Source organism: Canis aureus, chromosome 22 (assembly GCF_053574225.1).
Source record: "Canis aureus isolate CA01 chromosome 22, VMU_Caureus_v.1.0, whole genome shotgun sequence".
NCBI classification, from domain to species: domain Eukaryota; kingdom Metazoa; phylum Chordata; class Mammalia; order Carnivora; family Canidae; genus Canis; species Canis aureus.
This window is the reverse complement of record NC_135632.1, coordinates 30,933,541-30,947,968: the sequence shown is the minus strand read 5'-3', so window position 1 is coordinate 30,947,968 and position 14,428 is coordinate 30,933,541. Positions and strand designations below refer to the sequence as shown.

At 36.2% G+C, this 14,428-nt stretch overlaps 2 protein-coding genes across 11 annotated transcripts in view; one reads left to right on the top strand and one right to left on the bottom strand.

Moving 5' to 3' along the window:
• ZNF385D (zinc finger protein 385D) overlaps positions 1-14,428 on the top strand; it is an 892,499-nt gene that overhangs the window by 571,970 nt on the left and 306,101 nt on the right. The window lies entirely within an intron of this gene.
• LOC144293979 (uncharacterized) overlaps positions 1-14,428 on the bottom strand; it is an 84,324-nt gene that overhangs the window by 2,558 nt on the left and 67,338 nt on the right. For 3 of the 9 annotated variants that reach the window (XR_013361340.1, XR_013361343.1, XR_013361359.1), the window contains one exon: positions 3,508-3,668. The exons of 3 other annotated variants lie outside the window; for them this stretch is intronic. The gene's annotated coding sequence lies outside the window, so the exon portion shown is untranslated. 3 more of the 9 variants (XR_013361341.1, XR_013361350.1, XR_013361351.1) reach the window with 3 other exon arrangements.

The following is a 14,428-nucleotide window of genomic DNA, read 5'->3' as shown; positions in this document are numbered from 1 at the left end:
CTATGACGTATATTTGTAAGGTTGAACAGATTATGAATCTTTGCAAAACTCTTCACATTCTAGAATAATAAAGGCATCGATATCCACAAGGATTTTATGAAGGTGAAATGAAGTCACGTGTAAAAATATCCTGAAGTACTGGCACTTGGACGAGACTGCATGCTCCCTGCTTTGTGATTTTCCTCATCCTTTCCTCACATCAAGGCTAAGCCCTCCATGGAGATGAAGTATTATTCACTTTGATTCATGTGAGTGGAGGCCAGGCAGGGGGGAAAAGGCAATTGTCACAGTTAATAGTCAAAAAGGGTTATGTGCACTTTAGCAGGCCATGACTACGCTGAAACTAAACATGTGTCATGTTTGTCTTTAAATCACCATCAAAGTGCCATAAAGTATGGGTAGGTACCTACTAGGTGTTTGTTGAATTGAATTTGTTATTATGTTGTGATAACCCTGATCAAAGGGAGAGACTGTGTAACAGAGTTGGCAAAATGTGGGGCTCAGGTGTGACCCACACCAGGGTTCACATGCTAGCTGCCTTCTCAACTAGTTTGGTGATTTGGACAAGTCATTAAATTACTCTGACCCTCATTTTCCACAACTACTCTCCTGGGCTTGCAGAGGGCAAGCACGGGTGCCATGATTGATGTCCATAGCACTAAGCCAGTATGTGCACCCTTTTCAGGGCAGAGTAGAGGGAGGTGAATGAGGCACTACACTCAGTCACAGAATTTAAGGGATTGACCAAGAAAAAACCCTCAGTAATTGAGATAAATAATATCTTAATAAACTATTTTTCAGAATTAAAATGCAAAAAAAAAATCTATGAGGAATAAAACATGAAAGTTTTAAATAAAAATTATAATCAGTAACAGTGCCATGTAGAGTCATATTGGGACCTAAGGCAAGTGGAGAAATGAGGGAACTTGCTTATATCTTTATTTAAAATTTTAATATTTTCTTCATTATGGCTTTTTTTACATTAATTTTGATTTTTTAAGTGTTCATATACCTTCCATCTTGGTTACTGGGATGTTTGGGGCCCTCTTAAATTTTGTGCATGAGGTGAGGAGAACTCATTCTCCACCACCCTGTCCATTCCCTGCTTCTTTCTCTGTCTCTATACATACATATGTGTGTGTACATTTACACAATACTTAAAAGTAGACTATCTGAAACTTCTTTATAGCTTCCATTTATATGAAATCTGTGCATTAAATAGCCGCATTGATGCCTTGTAGAATACAGGTGCCATCACCTGAGAAACTCCAGGTGCCAACAAAATGGCTAATGTGATTATGCTGTATTTTGAAATGTAACACCAAAAAATAGATCTTTCAGTAAGCAAATAAGTAGCCCACACTGAGAGTTGGCTAGGAAGACACATTTACATTTTTAAGAATACCCATCCTATGGCTGCTTATAATTTCCTTTTAAATATATGGATTTTGAAGCCATAATAACATTCTTCTTCTCTGTAGGCTGATTTTTAAAGTTTTATTCTTGGCAGAATTTGTTCCCAGTAACTCAGTTCTAATATCCATGGTGCACTAAATGACAAAGTTCTTACAGGAGACTGATAAGCACGTGTATGAGAGAACCTGACTGCCTGCTGAATTAGTCTGGCAATGCTGATAACGCCGCACTGTGGTATATGAAGTCTGATAGAGAAAGAGGAATAGGAAGGAAAAAAATCAATGCCACAACTTTCTTTCTGGAAGACTTGCTTATATGCTATATTTTTAGTCTTGTCATAGGAAGTGGGTGTCGATCAAGATATTTTAGGAAAAGCTTAACTTTCTGCAGCTATATTGTAAGCTTTTGAATATTTTCTTATTCAAATAAATAGTAAGGGAAGAGAGCATCTAGTTTTTTCCAGTGCTGCTATTTTATTTTATTTTATTTTATTTTATTTTATTTTATTTTATTTTACTGATTCTGGTGAGTAGCATCATTTAGCTGGTTCCTTTGTGTTTCCTCTACTGGTGCCCCTTTTGCATTCAGAAAAGCCAGGTGAGAAATCTGACGTTACGGGAGCAAGGGTAGAGAAACTTCTGGTCCAGAGTGAAATGAAACAGCTGGACTTTCAAAAAGCTCAGGGCTTACACATCAAACTGTGCTGTTAGAGCATCTGAGGTATTTGAGGATGATTTTTTCGATTCATGCTTTAGATGGACAGTCTACGCACAGTGCTGTCTGAAAAGCTTTCTGCCAAATGGTGACATGTAGCGACATCTAAGTGTCTTCCTTGGAAAAGGTGCTCTTTCCTTTCTCCTACTTGGAAGATTTTCAGGGAAGTTGTCTTCTCAGGTTCTTTTCTCTCCACTGTTCTCATGAAATGTTTGACACTCTGGAAGAGCTTAAGTTTGAATATAATTTAATGGAAACCTTGATCACAGGAAACCATAACCAGGCAACATTGTCTGAGTCAGTGGTTTGTTTGCTACCTATCCAGGTTCTTCATTTGTCAGGTTGCTTCAGGTATTCATGTATATAAAACCAGAATATCACAATACATGAGCATTCCTAAATATAATTTATCAAAAGAATATGGTATTCTCCTCGTATGATAATCTTGAAATGTTGAGCCAAAGATCAAAAAGAATAGTGATCAGTTACTAATCATGTGAATCAAGCAACACAGCAGGGTGAGGTTCAGGCTGAGGAGGACATGCAGTTGAGGCACAGATGTTCTAACTAAGCGATGTTTCTCTAAGTCTGAATGCAATTATAACCGCATAAGGAATTTTCAGAAGGGTAGCTTAATTATCTAGGATATGAAATGATCAGTTTAAATCGAGTTCCTGTTCCGCCTTCCCTCTCATCCTTCATTCAAATACACCACAACATGCATTTTATCACCCTCATCCAAAGAGTAATGGTAGGAAACCAACTTTTATCAAATAGTTACTATATAAGTAATAGACCATGTTTTCTTAAAGTGTTGTCTAATTTAATTCTCTGAACAATCCTGAGAAGAATCGAGTTCTATTAACCATGTAGATTATGATACATGTTTTTACTCATAAGGAAATAATTTCAGAGAGGTTAAGTATCCTGCTTGTAGTCACACAGATAGCAAATCTGGAGAGACTTAACAGTAAAGAGAGGAAAAGAAAATACAAATTAAGTTGATCATCTACCCATATTTATGAAAATGAAAATGGTTAGAATCTAGATGACAAAGGTCTGAGTTAGAGGCTCATTGCCTTGAGTCAAAGTCAAAAGTTTGACCTTGAACAAACCTCAATCTCTCTAAGCCTCACTGTCCACACACACACACACACACACACACACACACACACACACATTTAAAATCTCTGATCCCTAAATTCCCTCCAAGTAACAGATCATTTCTCTCCTTTCCAATCTTGGAGATTTTTGGTTGATGTCTTATCAAGATAGGTGCCCCACACTCTGCCCTCTGTGTGTGGTAGGTATCACTAAGCATCGCCCAGGATACTGAATCCTGACAAGTATGTACTCCTTACAGGAGTAGCTATTGACCTCCATGAAAAGCAGGGCAGCATCTTCTCTGAATGAATTATGCTAACAATGCATCAGATGATGAAAGAGCTTCAGTTTTTTATCCAAGTCATGAAATGTCCCTCATCATCGAAGAGAAGGAGCAGAAAGTGTGGGGTAAATGGTACAGGTGAATCTTCCCCCTGGATGGAGATAGAGAAAACCATGAAAGTGAAGTGCCTATTTTATTGATAGAGGCAATTTTCATCAGTTTGAGGAGTGATGGAAGTTGCTAGTTGTTCCACCTCCATTTAGTCTTTCAGCTTTCACTTTATTGCAATAGCTTTTTTCTGGGTCAAATGCCATTGCTGGGATGTCAGTTATTGGATTCATCTTGACCTGTGGGCTAGAGGTCTACTTGTAAGAACTTTTCTCTGGCTGGTAAAGGGATGAGCCTTTAAAATCCATGCCGCTTAGATATTTATAACCTTTGATATTATGAGTTTAGGAGTCATAATAATAATAAGACTTAAGGGTTTGCTCAAGGTGTCTGGCTTATGTCGTCAAGAACAGCAAGGAATCTTTAGTCATTCTCTGGCCTGAATTTATATGAGGTATTATTAGAGACTAGACTCACAGAACACTTGCCCCGAATGACTCGTAAATGAACTGATATTCGAAAGGTTTTCTATAAAGAATTATTTGTTTTATCAAAATATTACATATTTCATGGGCCCTCAAGAATTGGACACTCTTTGGAACAGTTTTCAATATATTTAATATTTACCATATATTATTTGCTTCCAGATAAAGTCTAAAGGGAGTTGAAATAATTCAGAAATTTTTGGCATGTTTTGTGCATGGTCTCCATTTTAGATGTAGAGAGACTGCCCATTCTACATAGGCAAGGGAGCTTTAGACTTCTACCTCTCATTCCTTCTGACAATGTTTTCTCTTAAAAGGTTCAATTTTTTTAAATTTTCTTTCTTCCTGAAGTTCACTATTTTCTGTCTTCTTTCTCTTTCTTTTTTTCCCATTTGTTTTTATTGAAGTTCGATTAGCCAACATATAGTATAACACCCAGTGCTCATCCCATAAGTGCCCTCCTCAGTGCCCGTCACCCATTTACCCCATCCCCCCACCCACCTCCCCTTCCACTACCTCTTGTTCGTTTCCCACAGTTAGGAGTCTCTCATGGTTTGTCTCCCTCTCTAATCTTTCTCTGTCTTTCATAGAAAGTTACCCTATTCCTAGACTTCATATTTATCTTGTACAACAACTGTTTGTTGTTTTTTTTTTTTTTTTTCATTTTTTGAAGGATTGGTATAGGACCTTACCTATCTCTTCTGGGTTACCTCACTGTTACAATCTCCTAGCTTCTCCATCCTAGTTGGGGGAACACATTAAAACCACTGCCTCAAAATTTCTCAAATATGGTGGATCTGAAACAAATTGCTTCAAATTCTCATGTCTCAAGTACTGGCCACGACATCTTTGGAAATAAACAACCATCTATCATGCTAGATGGACCTCACAGAAAGTTTTTTGGTTTTGTCATTGTTGTGTTGTTAATATTTGAATACTATTATTGGTCACCTGATGGAAGAGATTCCAAAAATGTTCCCTCAGGTGAAAGTTAAAGAAAAAGAGTTAATTTGAGGACAATGAGGTAGCTCCCTGTAGGGGTCTTGTGGGTTACTCCTTAGTATGCTGTTAGGGGCCCTAATGCTGACTCAGTTCAGTTGAAAGATACAGTGTGTACCTTAGCAGCACTTTTATGTGTTAACTAGTATTGGTTCCTAACTTATCTTAACTATTCTAAGGGAAAGAAAAAGTAAATACAAGTTCAGAAAGAGAACATATTCATGTTTTCCAGTAAGTAAGTAATATCAGTAATGAACGCAAATGTATATATATCCATAATCAGAAGACAACTGAAATGGAAGGATACATAGGCTGAGTCTAGAAACTAATGTAGGTGAGCAAGAGAGGGAAATGTCGGAGACACTCTAAACTGTGACATGACTCCCCTGGTAGAAGTTGCAAAGATAGTATGGCCTACATCTAGTATTCATTTTGGCAGTGAGCTCTCTGTTAAGCTGTTACTTTCCTTTGAAATGTGTGAAACTTGTCTCATAAGATGGTTAGGAAGATTAAAATAGTTAATAGAAGTAACGTATTTATAACAGTGCCTGGCACATACATGGTAAATGTTATGTGTTTGTGGTTATTACTATTGTTGGTTCTCCAGAAGTGTTTATTTCCTGTATAGATGGCTGTGTGTGTTTCTGTGTGCCTGTGTGCTCTTCATGAATACACTAGTTAAATCCTGAAAGTCACTTTCACATAACAAAATAGATAAACCCATCTTTCTCTGTTCTTCTTTGTGAAAAGGCAGCCTCTTAAGACAATGCTTGGAAATTACATTTAGAGCCTTTTGAATCTCTTTTTAAAAAATGTAAATTCAATTTTTGGACTAAGTCTAGGAAATATATAGTGAGGACAAAAAAGAAGAATTGAAGAGTTATTTTGAATGATTAAGTTAGTAGATCCTATTCAACAGAATGTAAAAATCTGTTAAATCTAAGGCTACGCTCAGAAACTACTACAAACATTTCTAGATGTCTGAGACTTTGCAGTTCTAAATGGGTATGAGCTTCACATTCTATTGATTCTTTGGTCGTGGATTAATTTTTACTGTACTATATTAAATAAACTTACATATGTAAAGTGAGTGTCTTTCAGAAGGTAGTCAATGTTAATTCCCTACCCCCTTTTTTTTCTCCAAGGTAGAAATTAAAGTCAGGAAAATAACTTTTGTTTCTAATGTTCAGAGGAATAGTTATTGTGTAAATTCACTAATTACAATAGATACTTCAATTGCCTTTTTTTATTTTACTCATAGTAAACTATATTCTTCAGGCATACAATTTATAAAAAGGCAATAATCAAAGCTTTTTAATGTTTCTTCCACATGTTTTTTTAAAAAGCAGAGAAAAGTAAATATATTTCTCCAGAGGGGCTATTTAGACATGTTTCCAAATACAAACGTTTGAAACTTATGATCACTGAGACAGAAATTGATTTGACTTGCAGAATCTGCTCAGTTTTGTTGCACAGAATATAAAGCATTTGGAATGTTTCTGTCCTGAAAAACTCAGCAGTACTTAATGACACTGATGCTCTTAGTTTTGTCATTGGTGCCGGTACGGGAATGCGTGCAGGTGGCTAATTCCTAGGCAGTTCCAGCCTAGGCTTGTTCCAGCCATGACTGGCTCGTTTGTTTTTTTCTTCTCTAGGCTAAAAGTGGTTTGCTTCTGTTCACATCAGCCACCAGATCACCACTTACTAAGGGCTGCTAAAGAATACCTTCTTTTTCAACGTGATTCTCCATGGGGAAGATGTAGTTCTGCCTAACAAAACAGGCTAGGTTTGTTGTCCTTAGAAAAGCACGGATATTAATAGGATCTGGTCCACATATAGTAATGTTCCAGACTATGTGCCAGACAGTGATTTTGTCTTATTAAAATAGTCTTTTCATCATGATATTTTTCCTTGTTTTTGCTGCCTGTTTATAAAACACTTAACTGCAAGCGGCCTATTGATTTTGGTAAAACTGAGTCACAACATAACCATTGGAGAGTTTGGATTTGGCTTTTTGGATGTATTTTTAATTAAATTATAAAATAAGTAAATATGATCCTCTCTTCTATTGTGAGAAGTAAGAAATGATATAAAATATGGGATGTGATTTCTCAGCTTCATTTGAGGCAGGTGTACATATACTTTTTTCCCTGTGATTGTAGATTTTGTTTTTCATGAGCCATGCCCTGAATCAGAATTGTTTCTCTGCATCTTTCAAGAGCTGGCAGTGAGAGCTTGCCTGATTGACTACAGAGTGCTTCAATGTTTAGATTATTCCTGTGAGATGAATAGGAAATGGGAAGGCTTGCTTTATTTCTGAACTCAACCATCACCACCTTTCACTCAGGCTCTTTGCATCTCTGTATGTAGGAAAAGAGTGAAGTACTTGGGAGCAGCTTTGAAGAGCAATGACTAGGTGTTTTGAGGGGGGAATAAAGGTGTATTTGTAGTGAGTAATGTTTCCTCAGAAGCCAACAAATAGAAATGCTTCTAGTGGAAGGTACATCTCAGGAGCTGTAACAAGAATCTAAAGAAGTTGGACATTACTGTTCCTAAATGAAAGGTGCTGCTGGGCTTTCTTTCCAACTAAGGAGTTTTTAAACTTTTTAATTTTTGCATCAAGTGTACAAGTTGTAAGTTGCTACAACTTCTAAAGGTAATGTATTAATTTGTAATTGCTGTTTAACAAAGCATTCTGGGACTCATTGACTCAAAACAGCAATTGATTATTATCTTTATTTTTTGACACATGCTGCGTATCAGCTGGGGTTTAGCTAATCTAGTCTTGACTCAGCTGTATAGGTTCACTTCAGGCTCTGATTGCTGAGCAGCTCTGTTTCTCGTTGCAGGTTTGAAGCTTAGGTGGATTGTTTCTGTTCCACATATCTCTCATTTTCCTTGGACAAGCAGGCTTGCCAGGATAGGTTCTTCTCATAGTGATTCCAGAGGCATAAGAGAGCTAAGTTCAAATATGGCATATCTCAGTCTGTTAATTAAAATTGGTCACACAACCAAGTCCAGTGTAAGGAGGAAGTTGAAATATAATATATCTATTAGAAGCAGGAACTACATAGTTACACAGCAAATGGAATGGATATGGGGACAGATGAAAATTTGGAGCCAATGATGCAATCTACAATGGGGGATCCATATGAGCAAGTTCATGGACATGATTTGTGAAGTCCATGCATGGAGACCATGTAGTGTTTCAAATGATCCCTCCTTCCCTGTTTGATTACTCTGAAAGCCTTACTTCCCTATGCACTAAGAATACTCTCTATTCAGATGTTGATCAATGTTTTTCAGCTTCTGTGGTGCTGGGATACCTCATGGAAATGATTCTTTGGTCTATCTCCTCTCACTGTCCTGCCCCAACCAGGGTAAAGATGTGGACCAGAAGGAAAGAACTTATGCAAAATTTTTGCAAATATTTATTAAAGAAAAAAAAGGCCACTGTGATGAAAATGAGTTCCTGACCAAGATCAAAAAAGGGTTTGGAGTCAGAGTGGATTTATCAAAATGCAAATATTTTAAACAAAACAGGATGTCACAATTGCATACAGAAGCTATTCCCTCAAAGCCTACTGGGGACGTTTTCTAGTTTACATAATGTAATTAAACTCAAGCCTGATGAATTCAAATTTATCCCAAAGACATTATTGGCAACATGATCCCATGTGGTGAAAAGACTGAACAAGTAGCATGTTTGGGGCCAAGGAGGAATTAGAAAATCGTATCTAAAGCTCACAGCAATTGTTTGTAAAGATTCCACTGCAACTCTGTTCAGCAGTGATGGAAAGGGACTGGGAACCCTTCTGAATCTTGCCTTCACTCTAAAATTCAACTCCATCCACGGACTGAAAAAAACACCTTCAGTATACACCCAAAGTGGTATCAAATGTGCCTTTCTTGTGGGTTTCTAATAACTGTAAGGGATAATGTTTTTTTTGTGCTTTGTGTAATTATGAATTGTAAACATCATTTTCATAGTTTAGCTTTATTTTCCCGTTTATGGTAACTGCTGATGCTCTATTTAGAAATTATATTTCTAGAAGCTCAAATAAAGTTTATTATTTTAGTTATCTGTAAATTGCATCAAATTCCTTGGGTAAAGTAAAATGCTAAACATCAATACAAAAATGAGCAAGGGATAGGAAGAGAAATTCACACACACACACACATTTTTCCTATAAAATACATTAAGCTATCTTAATAAAAGAAAAATAAATGCAGCTAATAATGAAATACTAGTTATTGCTTATAAAATGGGATACACACACATATATACACATACAAACATACACATATGTATTCCCGTTTTTAAAGATAATATTCAATGCTGGCAAGAGTGGAGGGAAAATTGATCCTCACATATAGTGCTGATGTGGTTGTAAATTGGTACAATCATTTGATAGCACAATTGAACACTATGTACCAAAATTCCTTGCAGCAATTTTATCCTTTAACCCAGTAATTGCATTTCTAGGACTTTATCCAAGGAAGCAATGAGTAATAAGCACAAAAACTAATGGAAGAGGATATCCATTGCCGTTACATTAATAATAGTGAAAACTTGGAAACCATTGAAATGTCCAAAATTAAAATAATATTTAAGTACATATGATACACTCAGAGGACATTGTTCAACAATTAGGATTATATTTTGCAGGATTTTAGTGACATGAGGAATATGTTGATAGTATAATACCAAACATAGTTTCAATATGTAAAGAAATACTATCAAATACATAATATATAAGCAAAACATGCCATCATGAATATAAACTGTATACTAGTTGACTATCTGAAAATAAATACTATTAATAATATTTTTATATGAGATTATGGATACTTCTCTTTTTGCTGAATTTTCTAAATTCTTTAACAAGAACGTGTCATAATTTTATAATTAGTGAAAAGTGCCACTAAAAAATGAACTTTAGAGAGGGATGTATACTATTTTTAGCTTAGATAATCCAAAACTGTAATATCAGTCAAAAATTATCCATTATTCCCTTGTCATTGAAAACTCCAAATATTTTAGTATGAAGATTTCTGAGCACATAATATATATGGATGAGGAAAAGATAAACAAATACCAAAAGGATCATGATAAATTAAGAAGATTTAAATTTGGAAATTAGATAACATACAGCTTTCCCTTTGCTGAAGGAGATAGCCAGGAGTTTAACATCAGATGTAGAAATAGGTTCATTGAGAATTTAGACTACTTTGGGGATAGTAGAGCCATAAAAGCAGTTTCCCTTGCTCTTGTCATTCCCACTTCCCCCTTTTTTAGTAAGGAGAAGCTATTCTTCATTTACTGTCACCTTCAGATGACCTTGTGACCTTGCAGGTGCTGTAGGTGCCAACAATGAAAGCCCCACCATGATTTAAGGAACAGATGCCAATTCTTCCTGCAACTACTAAGCAACCATGCATGAAAGAGTTCATTAAACAGGAACATAAGTGGGGCACTTGGGTGGCTCAGTGGTTGAGCATCTGCCTTCTGCTCAAGTCATCATCCTGGGGTCCTGGCATCGAGTGCCATATAGGGCCCCCCTCGGGGAGCCTGCTTCTCCCTCTGCCTATGTCTCTACCTCTCTTTGTGTGTCTCTCATGAATAAATATATAAATCCTTAACAAAAAGGAAATACAAGTGAAACGGAAGCAAAAGAGATACAAAAGCTGTCCTCCTTTAGAGAAATTTACTCCACTTTCCATGGATACTTACACCTTCGATTACTTCCTGCTTCTTGACTCACCCATTATGTGATGGAGCTTACTTGTAGGAGCCAGCTGTGCACATCCCTTCTGAAGCTATGCTGGTTGTGTTATACCATGAAATTGGAGCTTTGGTGGGAGTATGTAAAACCACAGATATTGGCAAAGGCTACAAATCGGGGCTTTGTTTCTCTAAAGAGACAGTTGTTAAGTATTTAACAGCATACAGAAGTCGGCTTATATCTATTTCTCAGTTTCAGACCTTTTCTTTAACTGCCTAATGTCATTTCCATTTCCTTGTTTCAAAGTAACACAAAGATCTTACCCAAACCTGTTAATGTTGCTCCTTAAACTGAGCTTCTTCAATGTTCCTCAAATGCCTATATCAAGGACAGTCACTGAACTGAAAAGGTCAAAACCCTAGGTTATTCTTAATCATACCCACTTCTTCTCCAACTGACCACTACCCACCAACATCTGTCTGTTTAGTCAACAAGACCTCTTCAATATTTCTCAAATCAGTCCACTTCTCTCCGTCTCATACCCACTATGAGATCCTTCTTGGGAATTATTATTTCCTTTATTCTAGTCCCTTGGCTTTGTAATAACATGGAATTGAAACTCCATGTCCTCTGTCCCCTTGCATGCTTCCATGACAATGTCCCATTGGCCTCTCTTTTTAAAGGTATAACTTCTTTTTGACCCGTTTTTAATGGAAAAACCCACTGTAGGTAAGAGAAGACTAAAGAAGCCTGGAACTGCCAGGCATAAAAGCACAAAATCATGCATTTTTTTAAATATTAATACAACTATATTTTAAATTTAAAGAAATTAATATTAATACATTAAGATGATGGATGATAATGATGATAGCAGCTATTTATTAAACACCTATATGAGCCAACTATTCAAAACCACAAAGCAAAGTAGGGATTATTATCCCATTTACAGATGATGAAATAGAATCTCAAAAGGTTAAGTGACTTTCATGGGGTCACATAGCTGTTGAGTGGCAATTCTTGGATTCAGTCCTAGGTGAGTATTATTACAAATCCATGCTATCCTTTCTATAACATCATACCTTAGCAGCAAGTGCAAGGGACCCATTGGTCTTGGTGTTGTAACAGGCTTTGTTCAAGCTTATTAGATATTTAAGGTTCGTTTTAATTTTTTAAACATTTTTGACTATATCTCATTGCTAACTCCAACTTTCAATCTTTTGTTTATCCCATCTAATTCTTTCCTGCATGTGTATGCCTTAACCATCTATTTTTCCGTTTCTCTTTTTTGGAATGTGATTAACACTTAATAAAAACACGATTCTTAGGTTTAAAGTTTGATTAGTTTGACCAATGTACCCTTTAACCAGCACCTTGATGAAGATATACAAAATCTTTACAATTGAACATGATAAAACCAGGTTTGGGAATAAAGCAGTTCCATAGGACTTTTGATGTTAAATAATAATAAATAAGTGCCTCAATCTTGGCAATATCTGTCCAGCGCTGTCCATATGAGCTGGGCACTAAATTTTAATGGCATAAACATTAGGAACATAAGATAGGAGTTTTGCTGAGGATCTCCCTGTGGCCTGGGTAAACCTATAATATTTTTCCATCGCCCTTTGCTCTGAAGTTATGTATATTCCCTAAGAACGACTGATTATCTAACTAATACTTCTATTCCTCAGACAAATGATATTAGGAAAAGGAGAAGTTCTTAGCTAGGGAACAGTGGCATATCAGTCATTGGATTTTGTAGATTAATTGTACAAACCTAAGAAACATGCGTAGCTTTAGTCTTGTTTAAAGGTAGTTGTCCAATAGTATTCTAGAATTCCTCTAAGAATTGCAATTTCTGTAAAGCTTTTGACTGACAATAACTACTACCAAATTCTGTTTCAGTGTAGGCTTAAACAATACCCAGGGTGTGTGTGGGTGAGGGAGGCGGTGAGGTGTTTGTACACACATTCTTTACTTTCCATGAGTAAAAAGAAAAGATTGGATTTGAAAAGATTTTGTATATAATAGCTACATTATATATGATCATTGAGCCCATAACTTGAATCAAGTACTGGATTAGTTAAGATTTATATTAATAGAACTCATTTGGCTGTCCTCCTTACTCATAGCCACAAATCCTTTCAAGTACATTGGTTCAAGTACAAATTATATTTCTAGTGAATACAATTTTAACTATGTATTTTTGACTTCAAGGATCTCACTGCTTTACCCTGCCTTCTAGCTCATTGTATCCTTTCATTCTACCTTTACTCAATTTAATATACTATCTCTTAAATTTCATCTATTCTAACTTGCTCTTCTTGTCTTTACTACTTAATTCTCTGTCATCCTTCATCCAATAACTGATGTTCCATAGTGATTTAATAAAATTTTCTCTGTTCTCCTGCAAGATCTCCCCTGAGATTTGCATCTCATAGCAGATTCATTGTGAACTACCAGAAATTGAAAAAAAAAAAAAAAAAGGAACCAATGAGTCCATGTTACTTATGGCCAATGATGTGCTACACTCCTACTCTTCATTAAAACACAAATATATCTCTAGAAAGTTTGCTGACCTTGCCTCAATAGATGGGCCAAAGGCATGATTTGAGGTCCTAATACTTCAATAGGCACATCTCTCATCCATAACAGAAAATTATCTGGTTGAGAAAAATCAATGCTCTTCATAATTTTATTAATAAAAGAGGTTTTGATTACCAGGAACTCAATATATCAAAATGCAAGGAATACAGGCTACATACCAACACTAAGAGTCAAAATCCTTACTCTTATTGTTTACATGTACATCTTTACAAAATATTAGTGGAAAATAAAGGTTGGAAGAGAATACATCTTTGATTTGAAAAGCCAGAAGCAATTATTTTTTCCTTGTATAAACTATTATTATTAATCTCATAACTACTATTAGGTCATTTCCTGAATGTCCCGAATGCCCCCCAGCATAATCTATTCTCTTTTTTCCCTAGATTGCCATCTTTCCCTTCCTCACAATGCTGCCATCTTGTGTTCACTTGTTTAGGAGAGGTAGTCTGAAAGCTAGTATACAATATTTAAATACTTAAATATGACATGACGTCTCCTGGTGTCAGCTCTACTGAATCTCTTCTAATTAACTGAGGGTGTAATAAGAGATATTACTATTGGAGAAGTGGAGTCCTATTAAAGTTGCCTGGGATGGTGTGTGAGTGGGTGGGTTGGTGAGATTATTGAAAAGATGCATGGGAAAAGAAAGCCATAGAACAATTAAAGCCGAACTATAAGAATGTGCCTCTCTCTCTCTCTCTCCACCCAGTATCCAGCATGTGAACTCTTCTCTGTGTCTGTCTCTTCCCCTTTTCCACCTTCTTGTGCTTATTCACCTTGCACATGAATCTGTATGATCTGAGTCTATATGACCTTCTAGTTCCTGGACCCATCACCAATTGATAAGTTCCTTCTCTATTTCTTAGTTCATGTTTTCGAGAATCAACATAATTGTCTCAGTTCATCTTTTCAAGCTAGGTCATACAAGTCATAGGTCTCAGAAAATCCTATTCAGAGGCCACCATAATCAAATCAGTCATGTCCAAGGG